A 22,002-nucleotide genomic window follows, 5' to 3' on the forward strand; every position below is an offset into this window, starting at 1 on the left:
CAGCTATAGTAAAATGAGCAATTACACGTATGAACACTCTCAAAGTCAGAAAGAAAATTACACTCTGTAGTGGACACCATTGAACTGGTAAGTGAGATTTAACAGAAGGCCAGTTCATCTGCAGGTCTGGTGCAAAGCGTTACACTTGTGGCACCCCCTCTTTCTTTACGAGGCCTGAACAAGAAAGCCAGTCTCTACAGAAACAACGAGCCACATGGCAATGACTAAAGCCCAGGAGCTTCAATAACAAACAACAAAAAAACATTTTTTAAAAAGGTGTTTTTTTTAAATGATTTTTTTAATTTTTTCGGGGTAGCAAGTGAGAGCTCAGTGGTTGCAGGTTCGACCCCTGGCGACCCCCAAATGACATCCCTGGCGGCTACGCTCCACATATCTAGTGGCACACGCTCCTCGCGCGTCAAATCAACCAACCTACTCCAATCACAACTCGTCCGCAAAGTGAAGACACGCAAAAAATCTCTTGTCACGCACCCACTCATTGAAATTCGATCCCCGTTTCTGCTCTGAATGGCCCCACAAGTCTCCAGTTTTGCTAATCTCTCCAAACGTGGCGTTTTCAACACCACCTGACAAGGACTGATCCCAGTGGATGCACAGACTGACGCACAGACCATATCTCACAGTACTGCACTACTGTTAAAAGATGCCAGCCCATATGCTGGCTACCAACACCCTGTACAGCGTCCCTCTGCTCTCGAGCTAGGTGTACGCTTGAAAAAAATGTAACCTTTTTACAAACAGTGAAAACGAAGGGTCGATATATGAGAAATTCAATTCTGGAAAGGAGGCAGGAGTAAAATACCTACAATGTAATGGGACTGTTTATTTAACAGTGGAACATCTTCCATTTGGGGGGCCTCTGTGCACTACAAAAGTGATGGATGCAAGGTTGTGAATTAATCATGACCACTGCCATTGCTCTGGGCAACCTCCAATGCCATCATGTTCCAGCACATCTTCCTCCATTTGTGAAAAAGGAGCGACAGTTGCAAATCAGTTGGTTCGACCACCAATGTGTAGTATGGTTGCGGAAATATTGCTAGCGGCTCAGATTCATTTGGAACCCTGTATCCATCACGTTTTAGTTGACGCGGACAGCGAATGCCACTTAATGAAACGAGCATTGCCTAGCCAGTGCATGACCTACAGGAATGTGCCAGTGACGTCACTTCCTGTGACATCACCAGGGCCCAAGGTTTCGCCATAAGGTTATCAGGGGGTGGGTAGCATAAGCAGCTGACGCGTGGCCAACATGAGAATGTGGCACAGCAACGGTGGGACCATGATCTCAGAGCGCCTTTTAGCTGCAACAGTTAACGTGATGAGGCTGATGGGAAATTTGAGATGCTTGCCCTACGCCGTACGTACAGGAAGTGGGTCCTCCGTGTTCTCTCTGCGTCATGCGCATTGAAGCAATTCTAGCGAAGGAGGACCGTGTTAAATGTCACAATGACATGCCCGCCACCATTAAAGCACAGTAGGACAACAGCAGAATCCCCCACACAAGGCGCGGAGAAAGTATCTTCACAGCAGAAGCACAAGCCTTACGTTTCCACAAAATGTCTGACATCACCTGAACTCCCATCAGTGCATGTCGTGTGCATCAAATGAGCGTGACAACATCAGCAAACACATCAAATGCCCACAGACACAAGTGCAGGAGCAAGGTCTGTGCAGTGCCGCAACAGCACTGCCTGCACCACAACAGGAGTGCAGAAACAGCAGCACAGGACTAACCACTCAACAGCAGCAGGACTGCCTGCGCCAGGTGTACATAATGGGTCATACACATATTAAAGTCAGCCCTCCTAGTATCCAACAGCTGGCATTGAGGTGGAGCACTCCAGGGCTCCTTCGGTAACCAATGGCAACTCAGTTTGCCACCACTAGATTGGTTGAGTCTCATCATAAATGATAATAAGGCTGCTCACAGATGTTACATGTAAAAATGTGTGTTTTCTTTGGTTCCCAAAATGATCTCTGATTTTATGCAAAACGCCAAGTAGTTGACATTGGTGCTATTTGCCCTCCTTTTTTCTCATGGGTGAGGTCACTAAGTTAACGCCTTGACGTCTGCCTTTGGCCAGCAAAACACGTGAAGTGCCACAACCTTCAGTTTGAGAAGACTGGTGCCACACTCAGGAACATGTGCATGCAATTAGCCCTGCCTTGCAGGGGGTTAATAACTACCAATTATCACAGTCACACATGGAAGCTGAAACCCTAAATGAGCACTTCAGCGCTACTAAGCACACTGGGTGTTTGCGATTTATTTACAGAATGAAAGTGATTTACTTGCAGGTCAGAAAGGGATTTATTTACAGACAACAGTTTACCTACATGATAAAAGGCCCATTAAATGCCTTAAAGTAATATCACGAGAGGGCTTGAAAGGGCGCTGGCCCTTGCCAGTTGAAACGTTGATTTTGCTGCACTTCCTTAACTTGAACAGCACCGTGCTGGAAGACGCCTCTTCCGGTTCTTATATAGTAAGAGGCTGGTTGAGGTGGGATATTTAGTTGTGCTATATCGTTGATGGGGAATACAATGACATTGTGTTCGGACCACAGGCACGTAATGTTAGCTGGTATATTGGCGCAGCATTTGTGGTCTGCTAGCCAGTCTACTGTGCAGCCTTTATCATGTGTGGGGTTGGATATTCGGTGGGAGATGCCTTGAGCTTTAGTGATGCTTGCAAGGGCAAGCGCCTGGGAGTCTGAAGGGTCACCGAGACCCAGGTTGAAGTCTCCCATAATGATGATTTTGGATGAGTGCTTGATGTTGGTTGAGAGGAGTTGTGCGGAAGGAGAGCAGGGGGCCAAGAGGTCTGTAGATTAAGTGGATCGTGAAGGTAGCTATAGCAGATACGGACATTTTGAGTGAGATCTGTTCTCCAGACGGGGATAAACTGGTTAGGAATTTCTCGGAAGGAAAGGCCATTTTTGGCGATGACGGCTACTCCACCTCCTTTAGATATCAATCTATCTTTCGTGAAGATGGTATATCCCTCTGGGATAGCTAAGGAGAGGATTGGGCCAGCGGCTGGGTGCAGCAATGTTTCAGAGATTGCTAGGAACTCAAGGTTGTTGGTGGTGATGATGAGATCAGCAATGTCGAGGGCATGGGCCAGGAGAGATCTAGCGTTAATGAGGGCTCCCTTGAGATTTGTTGTGGTATCTATTTCCGGGTCGTCGGGGGTGGTGACCATTTTAGTTGTAGGTTCTACAGGGGTGTCCTTTATTGTTGTATATTCAACGGTAATGAGAGAATTGTGCCTTATTGCCACGAAAGGTTTAGTCTAGGAGTCTGTAGCCCCAGAGAGACTAGTGTAAAGGTTTAGGCTCAGGGGCGAGCTGGTTCTCTTCGAGGAGTGTTGGGTCGTTGTAGTAGAAGGGGCCTTAGTTCTGGATTTGAGTCATTCATTTCTATGATGGATGGACGCGGTAGTTAGGGGGTGCTGCTGAACGGTGACTAGATGAGATGCTAGACGCTTGTTACTATTCTCCAGGGAACAGGCTTTCTTGGAGTTTGGGGCGGTCTTGTGTGCAGTGGTCGGTCGGTTAGCTATGGAGTGGAGATGCTGTGCTGTTGGCAGGAGGAGCGATAGGCGGGATGCTAGTCGCTTGTACCTATTTTCGAGGGAACATGGCTTCATAGTATTAGAGGCTGTCTTGTGTGCAGTGTGGATTGGCCATGCTTGAGGAAGGAAGGGTGATGGTGGGATGTCGTATGAGTTAGGCAGCACAGGTGCCATTTTCAAAGAGAGTATGTGTTTGCATTTGGTGGTGGCAAGTATCAAGTAGTTGCGGGGGCGGTTTGTTGGCTCAAGGGCATCAGTAGCTTGGTGCGCCCCATCAGGAATGGGGCTGGCCATTATGAATAGCTCTTTGGTCTGTGTTGACTATTGTGTGCAGGGTGGGTCTGGGCTAGGGAGTCTTGACAGGGGATGTATTAAGGGTAAAAGGGCCTGCAAACATTTAAAAAACACATCTATATTTGAGCACGGCCAGCGGTTCTCTGAACCTTTAAGAAGCACACCTAGATTTGATTATGGCCAAGCAGGCTGTAAAAATTTGAAAAGCACACCTAAATCAGTATGTGGCCAAGGGCCTGCAAACATAAGAAAACACACTTAGATTTGATTGTAAACATTTAAAGACACACCTAAACTGGTATAGGGCCAATGGCCTGCAAACATTTCAAGGCACACCTAAATTAGTATAGGGCCAAGGGCCTACAACATTTAAAAGACACTTGCATTGATATAGGGCCAAGGGCCTGCAAACATTTGAAATAATTAATCTGACGTCATGCAAGAGACTTAAGTTCTTTTGTGCTGTACATTAAAAACATAGGTGCTAAAGTACATGTTTAGCGAACAAGTCTCAATAAGAAATAGCGTGGCCATGTGTTTTTTCAATGCCGGTGGGGTGCATTCCGAGGGGATTGGGCGAGGCACATAGCTTTGTTGGCGACTTGCATAGTCGAATATTTGTGAGGTGTAGGCTGCATACGGCAAAGAATAGGAGTACAGGCTTGGTAGGTTTGCGTGGAAATGAGCCATTACCTGGGTGCAGCTAACCAGTAATGGTGATTGGATCCTAGTGATAATCGGCAGGGAGAGTCTCCTATTGCTCCTACATGCACTGACAGGCTCAGACAGGAGCCTTAGGAGTGGGGCCTTGGAAGTGGGCCGGCTTCACCTGCCGGCGCTTGTAATTGGATAGTAGAAGAGAGGGGCCTGGCCAATTGTTGCCCAGCACCTTAGATTACACAAAGCGCTCCAGGTGTAAAACAAAATGTCATGGAATTATTTTGAAAGCGATGGAGAGGACGTTTTTATTCAGATTTTCCAATTAAAATGAAATTATTTGACATTGCAGCACCATTAAAATAATAAAATGAAATGGACATACAATAACAGAATAAGAAAATCCCATATCCTCGATAAAATCAGCCCATCCAATATTCAGACTGCACCTTAACTGAGGCCCCTTTTTTCAAGCAAGTTTAACAAGTTCGTAAATAAATCACATTGTTCCTCCATATTCAGTGCTCAGAGTTAAAGGAATTGCCCCATCACGACTTCTAGCATGGTTAGTTATAAAATAGGGGCACAGCCATATCCTCCGAAAATCTCTAAAATCGTCACACATTAAAAGAAGGCGAGTCAAGTCGTCATTACCTGCCTTGATATGGAGGCAGTCCTCATTCCGAGGTCGCCATTTCATTCTTACTCCCAACAGGAGGACATTGATTGGCACGTGCTCTCAACAGGAGGACATTGGCTCGTACTCCCAACGGGAGGGCATTGGCGCATGCTCCAAACGGGAGGACATTGGTACTCTCCGTTCAAATGGTCCCTCTACATTCCGGAGACTGGTCTCATATAGTGGCACCCTCTCTATATTCTCCCATTCTTCTTGCCCTCACTTAGTGTGGCATCAAGGCAAAGCGTAGATCATGTTAACCAATCTAAAGACATCCCTTAGGCAGCAATTGCTACTTCGGAAATTATAGATTTAGGAAAATAAACAGATTAACATTATAAAAAACAAGAGTGCGTTTCCCCAATAGCAAACCTTTCCTTGTGGCTGAATTTATAAATCTCAAATACGTGGTCCTATGAACTTCTTAAGGAAATACAATTCAACCCTCGTTTGGGCGTGTACCCTTAAAAGGGCACATTTCATATCAAAACGGTGGGCAGCAGCTTGAGTTCCTTTTGGCAACCTCAAGGTTTAAATTTCCTAATACAATCTATCATGGTTAATGTCAATTGTTGTAGGCAAAGAATTACCTCCTTGAAACATAAAAAAAACTTAAGACATTGATCCAATATCCTAGCACCACACTTCTAGTCCTATCTAATCAGCCCACCCCAAATCCCACAGATCATTGAATATGGGGGGCCCAGCTACCACGGTTTGCAAAATGCCTCCCCACCGATCTGCATTAACAACCGCTACCCTGACCTGCCCACGGGCCATGTTAATGTATTAGGACCCTTGCCAAACGCCATGATCCAAGTCTAGCGGCATACTCCAGTCCACGCTGCAGGCCACCAGGCGCCACGGCAATCCAAGCTATGCCATCAGCATGCAACAATGGCACATATGAAAAACCCATTCATGGAGGGCTCGTTAACCCTGGCCAAAGCTAATTTAGGATCAAAGTCAAACTAAAATAAAATAAATAATAACAGCATGGAGAGGGGGCCGGCACCCTTATCGCCCCCCTCGATTCGAATAAAAACTTGGAGAATAGCCATCATCTTTGGTGGAGCGAGCAGTGGCGGATATTTCTGAATGCACCAGTTGTATCATTTCAGCAGTGCCTGCGGCACGCCAATATGATCTAATTTAGCTCCCCAATGCCTCCTCTTAATCGAGTCAAGGGCTTCTGCTGGACCGAGGAAGGCGATCATGTTCCCTTCTAATCTGCTTCCATTTATCAAGAAGAATATTTAATACCAGGCAGTGATCAGCAGCGCGGTGTCCCGCTCAAAAGCCGGCCTGGGTGGCTGCTAAAATTCTAGCTTTGGCCCATTGATCCAGGTGTCTAGGAAAAACTAGAAGCAATACATGCTGATAGAAACGAGGATGCAAGACCGGGGCATTCTGAAGACGGGGACTGGAAGACTATAGGGTCAAGACTCAAAGAGTCACTCTTGCCTTATATTCCTGCTTCACCAATGGTGGCCCCAAGAACCCCAGACCCAAGTTCCCCAGGTCCGGCTTCTTTACCGGGTTTCATAGTTTTAATACTAATATAGATGTCCCTAAAGTAGGACCTAGTCCTGGTGACAGGATCTTCGTTGGCTTAATTTGGTTCGTTTGTCACTGAGTCATTCAGAATGTTCTTGAAATGTGAAGTCCTAGACGAGCGAGCGAGAGAGAGCTCCGTTGTCACACAATGCCGTGCTTGGGCAGAGCGCTTTAGGCGCCGGCCGTTTTGGTGCGGCGCATTGGGCGCAGGTCCCTTTTAGGCACACCCAGTTGACCGCAGCCAGTAGGGCGCAGGCACCTACGTGCTGGGATACTGCTGATTGTTTCAATATAATGTCAGTCGGTGCACCGAAAACTGCAGTGCTTTGGATGACAATCAGTTGCATCGTGGCTCCATGTACTGAGCGGCTTGCGTTTGCTTAAGCACGGCCATCTTAGTGAAAATCAAAAGTAGGCACCCACGCGTATAGAAAACCCTAGGAGAGTGGCAGGCAGGGGTGTTGCTAGGTCAGGAATAGGTCCGGGGCTATGCTAATGTCGGAACTGTTGGGACTGGGGGCTAGCAAGCCTTTTGGTTGTAGCTCCTGGGCTTCTATCTGGGGCTACAACCAAAAAACCCGGGGCTATAGCCGCATTAGCCACCCTCCGACCCCCCAGCAACGCCTCTGGTGCAGGGATGCTCAGAGAAACGAGGGAGCAATTGTGTTGGCCCCACTAACCTCTATTCCTGTAAAAAATCATTTACAGGTGCAAAACACTGGCTGTCCAACGACTGGTAAAGTGCTGGGCAGGCGCATGAAAAAGTGCTCCCAAAAAGCATCATTTGTTTATCAGAATTCATTGTCAAGTCCACTTTGAAGAGCGAGCAAGTGACATTTTGCATAGCGCACACTGCCACTAAAACATCCTCTGGGCGCTGATCACCGCCCTAGAAAGGCCAAAATGTTGCAATGCACCAGCTATTGTTCCTGTAGAGCAGGGGTCATCAACCTGTGGCTCTGGATGCTATGGACTAGCAGTCCCAAGATCCCTCGCCATGGACTACGCTGGCTTGGGAATGATGGGAGTTGCAGTCTAAAATCTGGAGCTCCAAAAGTTGCAGACCCCTGCTGCAGAGAAAGAAGCCACCTTGGCTCCTTAAGCTAACTCACAACGTTACACAAACATCACACTCGAAACAAATCCCCTTTCCCACGCAATCTTAACCAAACACTGGTTCACTCTTAAAAACACAAATCCCAACCTCTTGGCTTTGCAAATGCTCATTAATCCTGAAGACTGAAGCAAGGTGATATGCATGCGCACACCTGCACCTTTGATGAGTCGCGGCTGAAAATAGGGACCAGGGGGTGGACTGGGAACCAAAAGAGGCGATGGAAATAATGTACAAAGTGGCCCCATATTAGACATTGAAGCAAGCCCAACCTCTTCTCCAGAAGGACATTTGGAAATGAAGGCCCGTGGTGCCATCTCCAGAGTCCCTTGTAGCCCACTCTATATGAAAGAACCATTCCAAAGTAATGGCTTCGAGAGGCTGGCAAGCAGGACATGCGCCTCTCAGCGCACATGACCTCCATTTCCGGTGCCACTGCTCTCTCCATTGCAGCAGGTCTAAGCCCACCCCTGGCCGTTAGAGTGCTCGTTTTCCCACAGGTGTCTGTCAGTACATACAAAGCCCTGCTTATTTAGGATGACATCCGCTAATGCCACATAAGCCCGCCCCCTCCCCATTTACCTTGCACTTTCCAGCAAGGCTTTCCCGGTAGGATATCTCCGGCTGGATTGTCGCAGCTGGTCGCCATCCTGTGCCTAGCATCTTTCCCACGTGTACAGACACGGGTTAGACACAGCTACAGGACTCGAGCACAGCTATCAAACGATCAGAGCCCTTCTATGGCTTTCATTCACGGCGGCCATCTTGATCCATAAAGTAAACGTTCCCGCCATGCACCTATCCATCCACACACGCAGGAACTGGCCGACTAGGCAAGGTAAAAGCACTTAGAGGCTACCCTAGAGGCGGATGTGCACTATGCAAACGACAATGGGCACGCAAGGGTGGTTACTCTTGCCCCTATATTCTGGGGGTGAGAAGCAATGACCCACAGCCAGTGGTAGAAATGTACAGAGAAAAAAAGTAGTGGAACTGTGGTCTTGGCAAGGGAGAGGGTAGGCCGAAGCATAGGGCAGCATGTAACAAGGTTTTCCGGCCGGGGCATTGCAATATTCCAAGTGACTAGTAACTAAGGCTCCTATTACAACACATGCACAGGGACACGGATGGACAAATCCTCTGCATAGAATGGTGAATATGGTTGTAAAAATTAGAGGAATGGTAAACAGAAAAATATTTTTCAAAGTAGTGGAACACTGCTCCCAGCCATTCCCGCTCACTTCGATCATTGCCCAACAGCTACTGTAGATGGCAGTGGTCCCTTAAGCTTTCGCTGGCTCACCGACTGGTAGCGATGGCTGAGCAGCAAAGGCCAACTCTTAAGAGGGGAATTTCAAGATGAAGCATCAATCTTAAAATTAAAAAAGGCAGCGTTCACACAGGGTTGTTAATGAAATAATCTATCATCTGTGAATGGAATAAAGTTAGAAATACGTAGACTGGTGCAGAAATAGCCTTTTCAAAGTTCCGCGTCATGAACTTTTTAGACTTGGCCGCCCCTCCCTAGTGGCCGTCTAGGTTTATGTGATGGGGTCACCTGACTTGGCCCTGGAGGTGGGCGTTATTGTTGAACCTTCATTGTATCCGTTCGACTGGTTCATCGTGCCATTTTCTGTCTGTATGGTTTTATTTTGTTTTGTCTTTTTCTGGGTCTTCTGTGTATTTTCTTATAATCATTTCATATTTTTCCTACCATCCCCTTTAAACATTTTAAAATGCTTTGGTGTAAAGTACTATAGGAGCAAATCATGAATAACCCCCACCTGTTAAGTGTGCAGTCAATATTTAACACGTCCTTTTAGCAGTTTTGGCTGGTAGTACCCCTTGGGCACCAGAGTCCATGTATCTGCTCAGCCAGGAGTTAATCTCCCATAGAAACCCATGGCATAAACAGACCAGCTGAAGGATGGCGGAGCTGGATGGCCGGATGTTGTTATACCCACAGTGTTAAGTATAGGCCCAATGCTGGAGATTGGAACACAGTTTTGCAATATCCAGGTATGGGGTGTACCGAATGGTGAAATTACTATTTGGCTGAATTCGTTGGCCCAAGTATTTGGCAGAAGCCGAGTAGGGATCCAAATGGTTCATTTTTGGGGTAATGTGTGGCTCCTGTCCCCGTTGCCAGAGAAGTATGTTTCCTATACTGCCCGAGGCACGCTATGGGAATGAAGCAGCAGGTTCCTACTGATACATGCACATTTTCTGATCACTTTAATTATCAATCCGATCAGAAAATATGCATGTATCCGTAGGAAAATGCTGCACCATTTCCACAGCGTGCTTCGGCACGTTCTGTAAATGCCACCGTTGCTGTTGTGCTGAATGTATTTTGCTCACGGAGCCACCAGCACACCAGCGAAGGTGGTATTTACATGAGGTGCCTCTCCTTCAGGCACGTTACGTAAATGCCACCTTGGCTGGTGGAGGGCTTCCAAGCATTTACTTTGGAGATCCTCCGTTCCGTGAGCAAAATACATTCAGCACACCAGCAAAAGTGGCCTCTACATAACGTGCCTCAAGCAGAGGCATGTTACGTAAATGGCACGTTTGCTGGTGTGCCGAGTGTTTTGCTCACAGAGGCAACCTCCATGAGCAAGATAAATACAGCACACGAGTGAAGGTGGCATTTGCAGAGCCAATAAGCAAATTGCTTATTAGCTGCTGCAGACTTTCCCCGGCAGTTCCACTTTCTGGGATTAGCGATCTTCCCTCCGTTTAAGAGATGAGAGCCAATCATAGAAGGTGGACTTTGGCTTCAAGTGAATGTTCCAGAAAGTATTCGGCCGAATCCAAATAGCTGGAGTTCGGCTGAACTTCGGCCAAATACTCACTCAAAGCCGAAATTCAGTACTTCCCTAATCCAGAGGCTTCTCCAGAGTAATATGAATGCAGGATAGGAAACCTTTGGATATGTCAGCCACTAGTGATCGATGCAGGGGGTCAATGGTGGTGGTTGCCAGAATACGGCAGTGCAATAATGGCTCAAGTGGGGAGGGCGATTAGGCCGCTTGTTCTGCAGAAAAAAAGTCACAGAAAAAATGTGCAGGATTGGAGCAAAGGTTAAACTGCTGTTACTAGAGAGTGGTGCCACTTATCCAGAGACAGGAGTCACAGCAAAAGGCTTTGCAGAGCTCCAACGGTTTCTGCAGTTTTTTGAGGTACTTCTGTTTGCTAAATTTGTAACCTTCTGCAGCCTCTTTGCTGCTTCCCCCTGCACGGACCAGATACAAATTATTCACTGGAACAAGAGGTTCTTTGAAGTTAGTAATCCAACTGAGCCTGCCAATTTATTTTAAAAGTACATATGCTGCAATGCCCTATAACAGCCAATTAGAAAATGGAAACAGGTTACTCTCAGAGCAAATCATGTGTGGGGGGAATGGGTGTAATTTTAGGGGGAACAGGGTGTTTGCCCCCGCCCCCCCCAAACTTTGTGGCACACCATTTTGTCCCACTCATTTGGCAGGGACACTTTTCATTTAGATGTCATTCCCCCCCCACCCCCCCCCCAACTATTTCTGCAAAGTTACTTCACTGGTGGTGGGGGCATGGTGTGAAGGATGGGGTGGAGTTAAGGGGGCCCATGGCAGGCAACTTGGAGGGAGGTGGATACAACAACAAAGAAACAAGCTCCCCAAAAGGCATTGTCAGTGTTAGATTTGTTTTGGTGCTGCGACTCTCTTGCTGTGGTCTAGTCTGCATGCTGGCAATAGGTCCGCAGTTTTCACACATACAGAAAGGCCATTTGTCTCCAGGCACTACGGTTGATCTTACTCAGAGATGCAAGGTTGGTTAGATAGAGGAGATGGACAGGTTTGGTATGTGTAAGTACCAGACCCCTGTGTGCAGGGCTCTTTCTAGGTATTATTGGTCCTGAGCACAGAGGCGTGGATCTCCAGAGTGCAGCTGTGTGTGCCTTTGGTGCTAGGATGCAGTGGTTGAGGATGTGGTGTGTTAATTGGTCATAGATGTAGTGTGGTTGGAATTCTGATGGGAGGGGTCTTTAGCATGCTTTGTGCAGACTGCATTATTGGCCTGCGTATAGTGCATTTGAGCACAGCGGTTAAGGTGGTCAATGGAGGAGATTGCCAACGTGCCGGTTGACTGTTTAGCATGTCCATGGCTAGATGCCCGGATGGTGCATGGGCTAGTTGGGTGTGGTAAAAAGCCATGGTTCATGAATGAGCTTTACTGTGCACTGCCCACGGTATCTCTTGAACTGGATAGTCCAGCCCCTTTGATGAGTAGCAATTACCCTCGAAATGGATGGGGATGCAGACCTTACTCATACATCAAATAACGGAGCTGACTCAGGAAGTTGACAAAAAGGAAGACTGTTTTAATATCAACTTTCTAAAACAGAGAGCATAACGATCAACGCAATCGCTCGATCTTCAAACTCAAAGCATTTAAGAAAAAAATGAACTTTTATAAGCAATGATGCTTATAAAATGCTGCTTATAATGACGTCTAACCTACGTGGCAAACTACAAAAACCTAAGAGTAATGGGGATAGGTTGTTCATGAACATCTAAGTATACGATCCATACTAGTCTTAAAAAAAAGTGTAAATATGTGATTGGTTAATATCAGGTGGGGCAGCTAAGCCCTCCGCTTAAAATGACCACTATGAATGTCACTAAATACACAACATCTCATTGTTTTACACAACTATGGGACCGCTGAATACGCAGTTCCTCTACAATTGGTTGGCACTCTACCCTCTTCAGTGTTTTTCCATCTTCGTTAGCAGCAAACAGACTGGCCAAGAAGGTCCTGGTGACTTCAGCGTCTCATTAATTAGCATATCCATCCATCATCACCTCAGTGGTCCATTGTCAATTAGGCCTTTGAACTTAGTCCTTGGGAGTGTTCTCAGCTCTGAGAGAATTAGGGAGTGAGGAGCATAGTCTGCCTCCATGCGTAGGTGTGATCATCTCGTTGATCCAACTTCATGCTTCCATGTGACTGGAGACCATAAAATCAAGCTTATTTGTGTATTTAATATTATTCCAATAGACCCCCAACGCCTTCCTCGTTATGTTTGTGCCTTCTGAACAGGAGTTTTCTTCTTTCACACGATTTGTATGCAAAGTCAGTTTGCTCCAGTTTGATAAGACCTTGACTTTTGTCTCGTACAACATTGCCTTTAGCAAAAACTCATTTGTAATTCAATTTCTGTATTTTAACTGCGACACACTAAACCGAGGCCTTTTGCTATTGTCGAGCCTGCTATAACACGTTAATGGAAACCTCCACAGTTCACTTATTCCTATATGTATACATTGGCGCTTGCAGCAGTCTAGTTACTATAAGCTTAGAGCTAGCTTCACGATTACTTTGCTGCTTGCGTTTCTTCTGCATCTGTACACGTGTAAAACAACTTACTATCTTCATCTGTTCTGTGGCATAAGCTTCTTCACCTTGATCCCAAGATTTCACGTATCCTTGATACTTTCTTGATGCCTTATAGAATATCTGCATTCTCTGATCACTGCATCTCTTTATATACTTCATCTCAGCTTCATGTAACATATACTGTCAATGGTAAATGATATTACCATTCATCCTTGCCGCTTATTGGTTCTGCTTCTTCAGGGATTTCATTCAAATGACGCAGCAAGAAAGCGTCTTGGATCAGGATTGGAACAATCACAGAGAGAAAATGTCCAAGGGTTTCAAAAAACCCTGTAGGCTGGTGTCTGTACATCTAAATCCAATGGTCTATTTCAGCACATGCAAAACTCTCCATCAGCTCATACAAGTAGCTTTGCTCATATACACATGTCTCCAGGTACTATTCCCAGCGTCCCCACTGTGTACCATGGTGGGCCTGAAACCAGTGTCAGCTGCTGCACCCGTTGTGTCCCCCATCCAGCCCGGAGGGTTCCCCACCAGGACAAGCTGCCACCATCCTTGCTGTACCGCAGAAGGGCCCCTCGCAATGGTAGACACCCACTTCTGGTGTATTCTTGAGGACCTCCCCTAGCATAACCCTGCTGAACATCTTAGTACCTTACCAGTCGCAATCGGCCTCTGTGCCCAGAACCCATGCAAGCTAGAGGGAGGTTTGACGTGGCTGGATTTGCCAACAAACATGCTAAGGAAGATGAAATAGTGCCTGGGGCCCCCTATATTTCAAACAACTCTTCTCTGAATGAAAGTTCCTACCTCCCATAACCCTTTGCATGTATTTTATAGTAATGAGTGGAGTAGCCAGACTGCCCTCCTCCCTCGCCTAGATCTTTGCTGCGCGCAGTGTGTAATGCATCAGAGAGCCTGAGAGGGACTCGGAGCCAGTGAGACAGATCTACAGTGGAAATTCAAGAAAGTGAAATGGAAACGGTCTTCAAGAGGCCAGTACTACGAGGGCTGGGTGCTCACCAGGCTGGCTTGCCTTCTAAAGCCTACTTCCCTCCTCCAATAGCCTCCCCTGTAAAACCTCATACCAGTTTAGACTAGATACACACCCAGGGGTGGACCGGCCTATAGGGAACTCTTGAGATTTCCCTGTAGGCCTCTGCACCCTGGGCCTCTTGTGTGGCATTTCCAAATGTTCCCAAAGGAAAAGGGTTGGGCTTACTGAAAATGAGTCATATGGGGCCACTTATTACTTCCAGGGCCTCCTTTGGTTCCCAGTCCATCCCTGTACACCCCCACAGATGGCTGCCACAGGCCTAGCCGTTAGCACATCAGTACTAATGCAGCTAGGAGGAAGCTCTCTTCTTTAGCACCATCACAGTCTCCACATCAGCGCCAAGCCAGCCACAAAGCGCTGCAGCCCATCAGTTCTTGGGTTCTCCACTTAGGGTTATATACTCCCCAAACCCATAGAAAGCAGATTGGCACTCGGGTACTTCCGACATACACCCATCACCCCAGGGGTCGCATCTGCCTCGCCTGCTGCCCCCACCAACATCCCTTTCTTTTCTTAGAGAGCCACCTGCAGGAAGGCCAACAGCACTGGCAGAAGGCCGTAACCCACTTGGAATGACCAGTGCCCCTTCTGAGATAATGCACCAGGGAAGCATAGACGTCGCGCAATCCCCAGCCACCTACAACACCCCCTCCCCCAACAACGTGACGCCCACTCAGTGCAGAAACCTCAACCATGGTGTACCCCGATGGGTCGGCACCATCAGGGCCGGCCTTAAGGGCAGCGGCGCCCTGGGTGAATTGGTGCCCCCCCCTCGCTCACTGCGCGCCCCCCTCGCCCACCACGCCCCCCTGGTTAACAGGGGGCGGGGCGGAAGGGAGCGGGGTCAGGAGGGGCCACTTTTTTTTTTATTTTATTTTTTTTACCCCCTCGCTTCGTCGAGGAGGTTAAATAGGGCGTGTAAGCACCCCATTGCCATCTAATGAGCCCACCACCACGGGTTCATTCAATGGCAATGAGGCGCCTGGCCCGCCTTCTGCCACCACCCCAGCTCGGGGGAGCCCTTGAAAGACTCCCCGGAGCTGGCGTGGTGGGGGGCTAATGGTGCCTTTTCTTGTGAAAAGTGCCCGCGGCAGAGGGGTGCATTTAAATGCACCCCCCAGCCGCGGCCACATTTTACAGTAAAAGGCCGCCTGCTGCACCTCCTCCCACAACGCCTGCTCGGGGGAGCCCTTGAAAGACTCCTCCGAGCTGGTGTGGCGGGGGCAAAAGGCGCCTTGGGGGGTGTGGCGCCTGGGGCGGTCGCCCGGCTTGCCCCCCCCTCCCCTAAGGCCGGCTCTGGGCACCATCCAGGGGTGGACTGGTCTACAGGGAACTCTGGCCATTTTTCCCCGGTTGGCCTCTGCATCCTGGCCTGCTTGGGTGTGGTTTCACTATTTTATTTCCAAACGTTCATTTGGGAAAGGGGCTGGCCTTGCAATGGGGGCCACTTTGAACATTACTGCAGGGCCGCTTTTGGTTCCCAATACACCCCTGGCACTATCCCTGGTACACCCCAAAAGGCTCTCTACTGGACACGGCCCAACGTGTACTCTTAATACACACCTTCTCCCCATTCCGAGTTATCTCGCCTGGATACAACTCCAGTGCACCCCTCCCTAGCCCCCCTCCCCCCATATACACATCCGTCCGTCATTACCCCTCCTCACCATAGATCATCTGCTCCTCGTTCATGTGTCAACGCTCCTTATCACACGCTCACTTCTGGGGGCTCTTCACCTCCTAAGACATTCCCGCGCCTTCCATGCACTCCCCGCCCCCGCCCCCAGCTTACGCACGTACCCCTTGGTGCAGCACCCGGGCTCTCCCCTCCGCCAGGGACACCACCCAATGGCAATGGGAGAGCCCCTTCCGGGCCTACCTGTGCTCAGGAGACGGGGCCCACTAGCAGAGCCCACTTCGCGCGCACGTTGGGGAGGGAGTCGCGGCGCAGTGAGAGGGTGTCCCAGGGCCCGCTGGCTGGCATCAGGAAGATCCTCCGGGCACTAGCTGGCAAGGCTCCGTTCTGCTTGGCAAGGCTCACAGCAGACAGGCCCGGCGTGTGCGAGCGCACACCTGTCAGGTGGGGTCCGCACAGAGACAGCACCCGAAGAGGCGCCTCCCCCGCCCGGCCTCCACCCCTCTGTGCCTCAGGTGTCTATTACACCCTCCACGCCGCAGCCATGGCGACAGTGTCACGCGGAGGAAGAAGACAGCGTGCTGCGTACACCCAATTAACCTCTAGGCGCTTGGCTGGCTTTCATGTATATTTAGGGCTCGCGCTGGACGGATTGATAGCCCCGGGGGTGGGACTGGAATCTACAGTCTGCGCGGGGTCCTGATAAGGCCGTAGACGGTGCCGGGGAGAGGGTCCCTCGGGCGCGACGTCTGAGGAGGCGCCGGATCTGAGCTCCGGGGGAGGGGCTGCAATCTCTAGAAGGGGCCGGAGCCGAGAGTCCTACTGCCGAAGGGTACAGAGGTGGCTAATTGGTAGACGCAGGACGTACAGGAGATCGGGAGGGAGAGGAACTTCGAGGGGGACGTGGCGGCTGCCTGCGGCTCATCGGCCTCGTTTTGCTTATGGGTGAACATGGCAATTGGCAGGAAAGGCGCTGCTGCGGGGAACCCACAAAGTTCTGCCGTGTGCGACCATGCGCCCCATTTCTTCGCGGATGCCAACTTTTCACAGTCCGCTCGAGGGTCCTGTGGGCATTGCTCACAACCCCCCCTGGCCCGTATTCCCAATCTCACTCAACGGGCAACATGCGTCCACCACACTGAAGACAATTCTAGTAGAATCAGTGACGAGCACAATTACCTTTTATTTACCTTTAGGCAATAGAGTTTATAGCATCAATGATTTGCCCCAATAGAGGTGAAAATGAGTTGTGATTTTCGATTAGTTTGAAAGATAAGCACTTCATTTTACGTGCATTACGCAGCCAAAGCGTGCACTGCATTGTACTTTAGAGTCAGAAGTGATGGGATTGCATTGAAGTGCCTTGTGATCTTGGGCAAAACTGTTCTGGGAATCTGCGTTTACTAGCAGTGACTGTCTTGACAAATTATGCACTGATGGGCAAACGCAAATATCTGGATTTACAATGAACCCAAATGTAAACGCTTGCACATCAGTGCACAATTTATTTTCAGAAATGAAAATGTGTTTACCCAGCCACACCAATAACTTGTGCGCCTGACTTACGCCGTTTTTTGGGGACGTGGCAGCAAGGGTATAAGCTACTGGGCTGCGAAATCTGCAAACCTTTGGCAGTCAAAGGAAGCCAAAGCTCGGTCACTGGCAGAAGTGGCGATGAAAGGCTCGGTCTGCCTGTAAAAGGATCATCACTTCAGAAAGGGATCTTTTTTCTCAGCCTGCCCTGCTCACGGGGAAGCTTGCGGCCTCAAGGGTTTGTTGGTTTTTATGTGGGCCACGCCCCCACAAGTCAGTGGACAGCTCTGCTTCCTTTAACCTCCGTGGCCTACACCGTGTCAGCTCGCACCTGCTGCATCCCAGACAAAACGGGTCATCGACCTGTCAATCAAAATGACAAATCAGCCCGAGGCCTAAGCTTCCATCCTGACATAAACCATGAGGCGGACAAGGGCTTCGAAGCAGCCACTCATCACTTCACAATAAAACACCAAAACAAAAACGCACATCTTTGGGCTGGGAACTTACTAAAACACAAGTTCATGTGTGATGATTGTGACACAATGGCTACTGGTCTGCAGGTGTACCGGGACGTGTAGCATCTGAAGCGCATTACACGACAACTAAACCAGCAGTGCTCCCAGACAGAAAGGTGGAACTGGCACGCCTCGACAGGTGTAGCTCCTTTGCCGTTTGGGGTAGCGCAGACCAAAGGCTGGCTGTACTCTTCAGGAGGGATGTGAGCTGGCATAGGAGCAATCCAAGCAATAGTACTACAGTGGTACCAAATATAAAAAAAAATAAGTTCTTTAATTAAACTAACAAAAATGAACACAACTAATAAAAACACAACTTTCCTACCCCTGTAAAGGAAAACACAAAGAAAGCAGACTTTAAATTAAACAGTCAGTCTGGGTGTGTAGTCGGGGGTGCTCAGGCAAAGATTGTAGCAGCAAAATGTCAAAGTTATTGAATTTGTGTAGAGAATGGCAGAGAAGGGGGCGTAAAAGTCACTGGAGTCCTTTCAGGCTGACTAGTGGGCCAGGGCCACGCAAAATACCTTTTAGTTCTTGCCTTTCAGGGCTCAAGAGTAGCGATCCAGGCTTTTTGACTTTAAACCGAAAATCTGGGCACTCAGCACTGGACCAGAGTGGGGTGGGGAGCAGCAGCAAGGGGTCCCAAAGGCGCAGTTTGGCACCAGCGACTGCTTGCGGGTCGAAGATGCTGACGACAGGTGGTGTCAGGTCAGCAGTGCAGGAAGGCTCAGTGGTCTCGCGGTCAGGTCAGCAGTGCAGGAAGGCTGAGGGGTCTCACGGTCAGGTCAGCAGTGCAGGAAGGCTCAGTGGTCTCGCGGTCAGGTCAGCAGTGCAGGAAGGCTGAGGGGTCTCACGGTCAGGTCAGCAGTGCAGGAAGGCTCAGTGGTCTCGCGGTCAGGTCAGCAGTGCAGGAAGGCTGAGGGGTCTCACGGTCAGGTCAGCAGTGCAGGAAGGCTCAGTGGTCTCGTGGTCAGGTCAGCAGTGCAGGAAGGCTGAGGGGTCTCACGGTCAGGTCAGCAGTGCAGGAAGGCTCAGTGGTCTCGCGGTCAGGTCAGCAGTGCAGGAAGGCTGAGGGGTCTCACGGTCAGGTCAGCAGTGCAGGAAGGCTCAGTGGTCTCGCGGTCAGGTCAGCAGTGCAGGAAGGCTCAGCGGTCTCGCGGTCAGGTCAGCAGTGCAGGAAGGCTGAGGGGTCTCACGGTCAGGTCAGCAGTGCAGGAAGGCTCAGCGGTCTCGCGGTCAGGTCAGCAGTGCAGGAAGGCTGAGGGGTCTCACGGTCAGGTCAGCAGTGCAGGAAGGCTGAGGGGTCTCACGTCAGGTCAGCAGTGCAGGAAGGCTCAGTGGTCTCGCGGTCAGGTCAGCAGTGCAGGAAGGCTGAGGGGTCTCACGGTCGGTCAGCAGTGCAGGAAGGCTCAGTGGTCTCGCGGTCAGGTCAGCAGTGCAGGAAGGCTGAGGGGTCTCACGGTCAGGTCAGCAGTGCAGGAAGGCTCAGTGGTCTCGCGGTCAGGTCAGCAGTGCAGGAAGGCTCAGTGGTCTCGCGGTCAGAGAAACGGAGATTGGCCTTTGGCGAGGAGTGGGCTCTCCATGACACAGTAGCATTAGCTCAGAGCTTGAAGAGGTTGGTAATGCTACAGGACTCGGCAGGTCTTGAATACAGAGACAATGCCGCTTCTGCGTCACATGAAAATCAGGGATGAAAAGGCAGTAGAGTCTGGAGGTCAGAGAGGACTCTGGTGGTTCCCTTGCAGCAGCTTTGATGGCATCAAAGATGCCCAAGACCAGTGTCAAGGCAGTTTGGAGACGTTGTGATTTTTACCCCGCACTGCTGCCATTTTCATGGTCTCCAGGTGCTCTGGCGGATCTGAAAAGGAACAGTGTTGGGCGATGTTTGTTAGTGGGAATGGGAGGGAAAAGCTTTGATTCGCTGTTGGCAGCTTCATTTCGGGAAAGACGGTCAATGTGGGCTGGTTTGTTTTTAGTTGGTATGGGTTAGGTGGCGTTTGGTGCAGGTTGTATGTATATGGGTGCTTTATATACATTTGGCCTAGTGTCCTGTTGGGTGTTGTGAAGTGTCAGTAGAGTGTCTGTAGATTCCAATGTTTTATTTTGTTGCAGCGGAGGTATGTGCCTGATTTGTTCAGTTTTGGAGGGTGGGTGTGCAAAGTTTTTAGTCAGGTTAGTCGGCAGAATGCAGTTTACCTAAATTCAATATAGGGGCTATACTAAAAATGCACCTACATTCAATACAGTGACTACGCTAAACCATGCACCTAGTTACAACACAGTGGCTATACTCAAAATTCACCTGAATTCAATACAGTGGCTATTCCTAAGAAATACAACTAATTTTCAACACAGAGGTAATATGCAGAGTGCAACCACACTCAAATAAGGAGTCACGAATACAGCAATGGGCATGCCAAAAAAAAGGTGGTCTCTTAACTGGAAATTGCTGCAGATCGCTTTAGAGTCCTGGCTGGGCGTCTATGGTGAGCAGGCAAGGAGGCAAGGGAGCTGCTAGGGAGCTGCACATTGCCTTTAGCCCTTAGCCGGCTGCTTGGGCAAGGCTGCCTTGCGAGGACTTCTGAAGTGAAGCAATTTTGATCATGCGTGAGTAGCACGGATCAATCGTGAAAAGTATGTGGGTAAGGGGAATGGGGAGACTAGGGTCTGGGAGGGGGTTGGCTGCAGATGAGATGTGGAAAATGGGGTCCCAATCATGGGGGGGGTTTACGGGGTACACACCAGTTCAAGCGATTACCCAGGAGGAAGTGTGTCTTTGATTGATGCAAGCAAATGGGACAGGAGTGTCTCGAGGCAATGGAGAAAGACTCTCCTGTGTTCCCAGCAATTCCGTTCACATGCTTATAGCACAGACCAATCAGGAAAAGTATGGGTAGGGAGGGGGGGTGGGGAGAGAAGGATCTGGGAGGTGGCTGGCTGCAGGTTAGATGGAGAAAATGGTGTCCCAATCATGGGGGGCAAAGGGGTCACACCAGTTTGAGTTCTTACCTAGGAGATAGTGTGTCTTCGGATGCCAGATGAAAGCCAGGGGCAATTTGTTCGATTGCTGAGAGACCCGGCTCAGGGTCTCAGAAGCAAGGCAGATGCTTTATTTTGTCCTTCCCAGCCCAGGAAGGTTTGTAGAGAGCACTTGCAAGCTTGTCACCTCAAGCGAGCGGTATCCTGGGTACCAGTGCAGCAGTTACAATAGGCTTTGTCCATCCCACTGGCCATCTCAAATAGGTTCTTGGGATGGTTTGGGAGAAGTGGAAGATTTAACACTCAAAATAGGGACAAATGCCTGCAGGGCACCCCTGTAGAGGAGCAGAAGCATACACCATTGGTAGAACCTGCCCCTCACCTCCAACCTATTGGATGAAGGACAGAAGGCACTGTGCATGGCAATAGGAATCATTCCAATATTGTAATGAGTGTATGAGAGATGGTATGCACTCACACAACCATATCAAATGTACCCTTGAAATGAAAAGGGCAGTAGGAGATTTACAGGAACCACTGAACTTCAAAGAGCTGTAATGGGAATCCGACAGCTGCAAAGTGACGCCATGAAGAGAAGATACAAAGACGCACCAAAACGATATGCAAATACTTAAAGAATAAAGATGTAACTGAAGTAATGAGAGGCATGCTATTGAATATGAAGACATCATGTGCACCAAAGAAATAAGTGAGAAGAGACGAAGGGAACGTACATACATAGAAATGCAAGTAGATGAGAAATATAGAAGCTTGCTGCAGAAGAAAATGGAACGTGACTAAATCAGCCATGATCAAAAGATGGACGCCAGACTCGTGTTGAAAACAATCAAGCTACCTCAGAGACAGAGCAGGGCTGCAGAGTCAGGAAACGCTAGAAAAACAGTTGTGTGAGGAACAAAGAATATCTATTGGCCCGGGATTAAGGGTGCCATATCAAGGAATAACTGCATGGCACAAAGGGAGTCAAGAGA

General features: G+C 49.1%; 1 protein-coding gene across 3 annotated transcripts in view; it reads right to left on the minus strand.

Moving 5' to 3' along the window:
- The window catches only part of LOC138567247 (semaphorin-3F-like), a 548,170-nt gene that overhangs the window by 400,221 nt on the left and 125,947 nt on the right, over positions 1-22,002 (minus strand). The window contains exon 1 of one of the 3 annotated variants that reach the window (XM_069645256.1): positions 16,224-16,422. The exons of the other annotated variants lie outside the window; for them this stretch is intronic. The gene's annotated coding sequence lies outside the window, so the exon portion shown is untranslated. Of the gene's footprint in view, positions 1-16,223; positions 16,423-22,002 lie in introns of those variants that run through there. 3 annotated transcript variants of the gene reach the window in all.

This window comes from Ambystoma mexicanum, chromosome 2p, assembly GCF_040938575.1.
Source record: "Ambystoma mexicanum isolate Mex_15411 chromosome 2p, UKY_AmexF1_1, whole genome shotgun sequence".
Lineage (NCBI taxonomy): Eukaryota > Metazoa > Chordata > Amphibia > Caudata > Ambystomatidae > Ambystoma > Ambystoma mexicanum.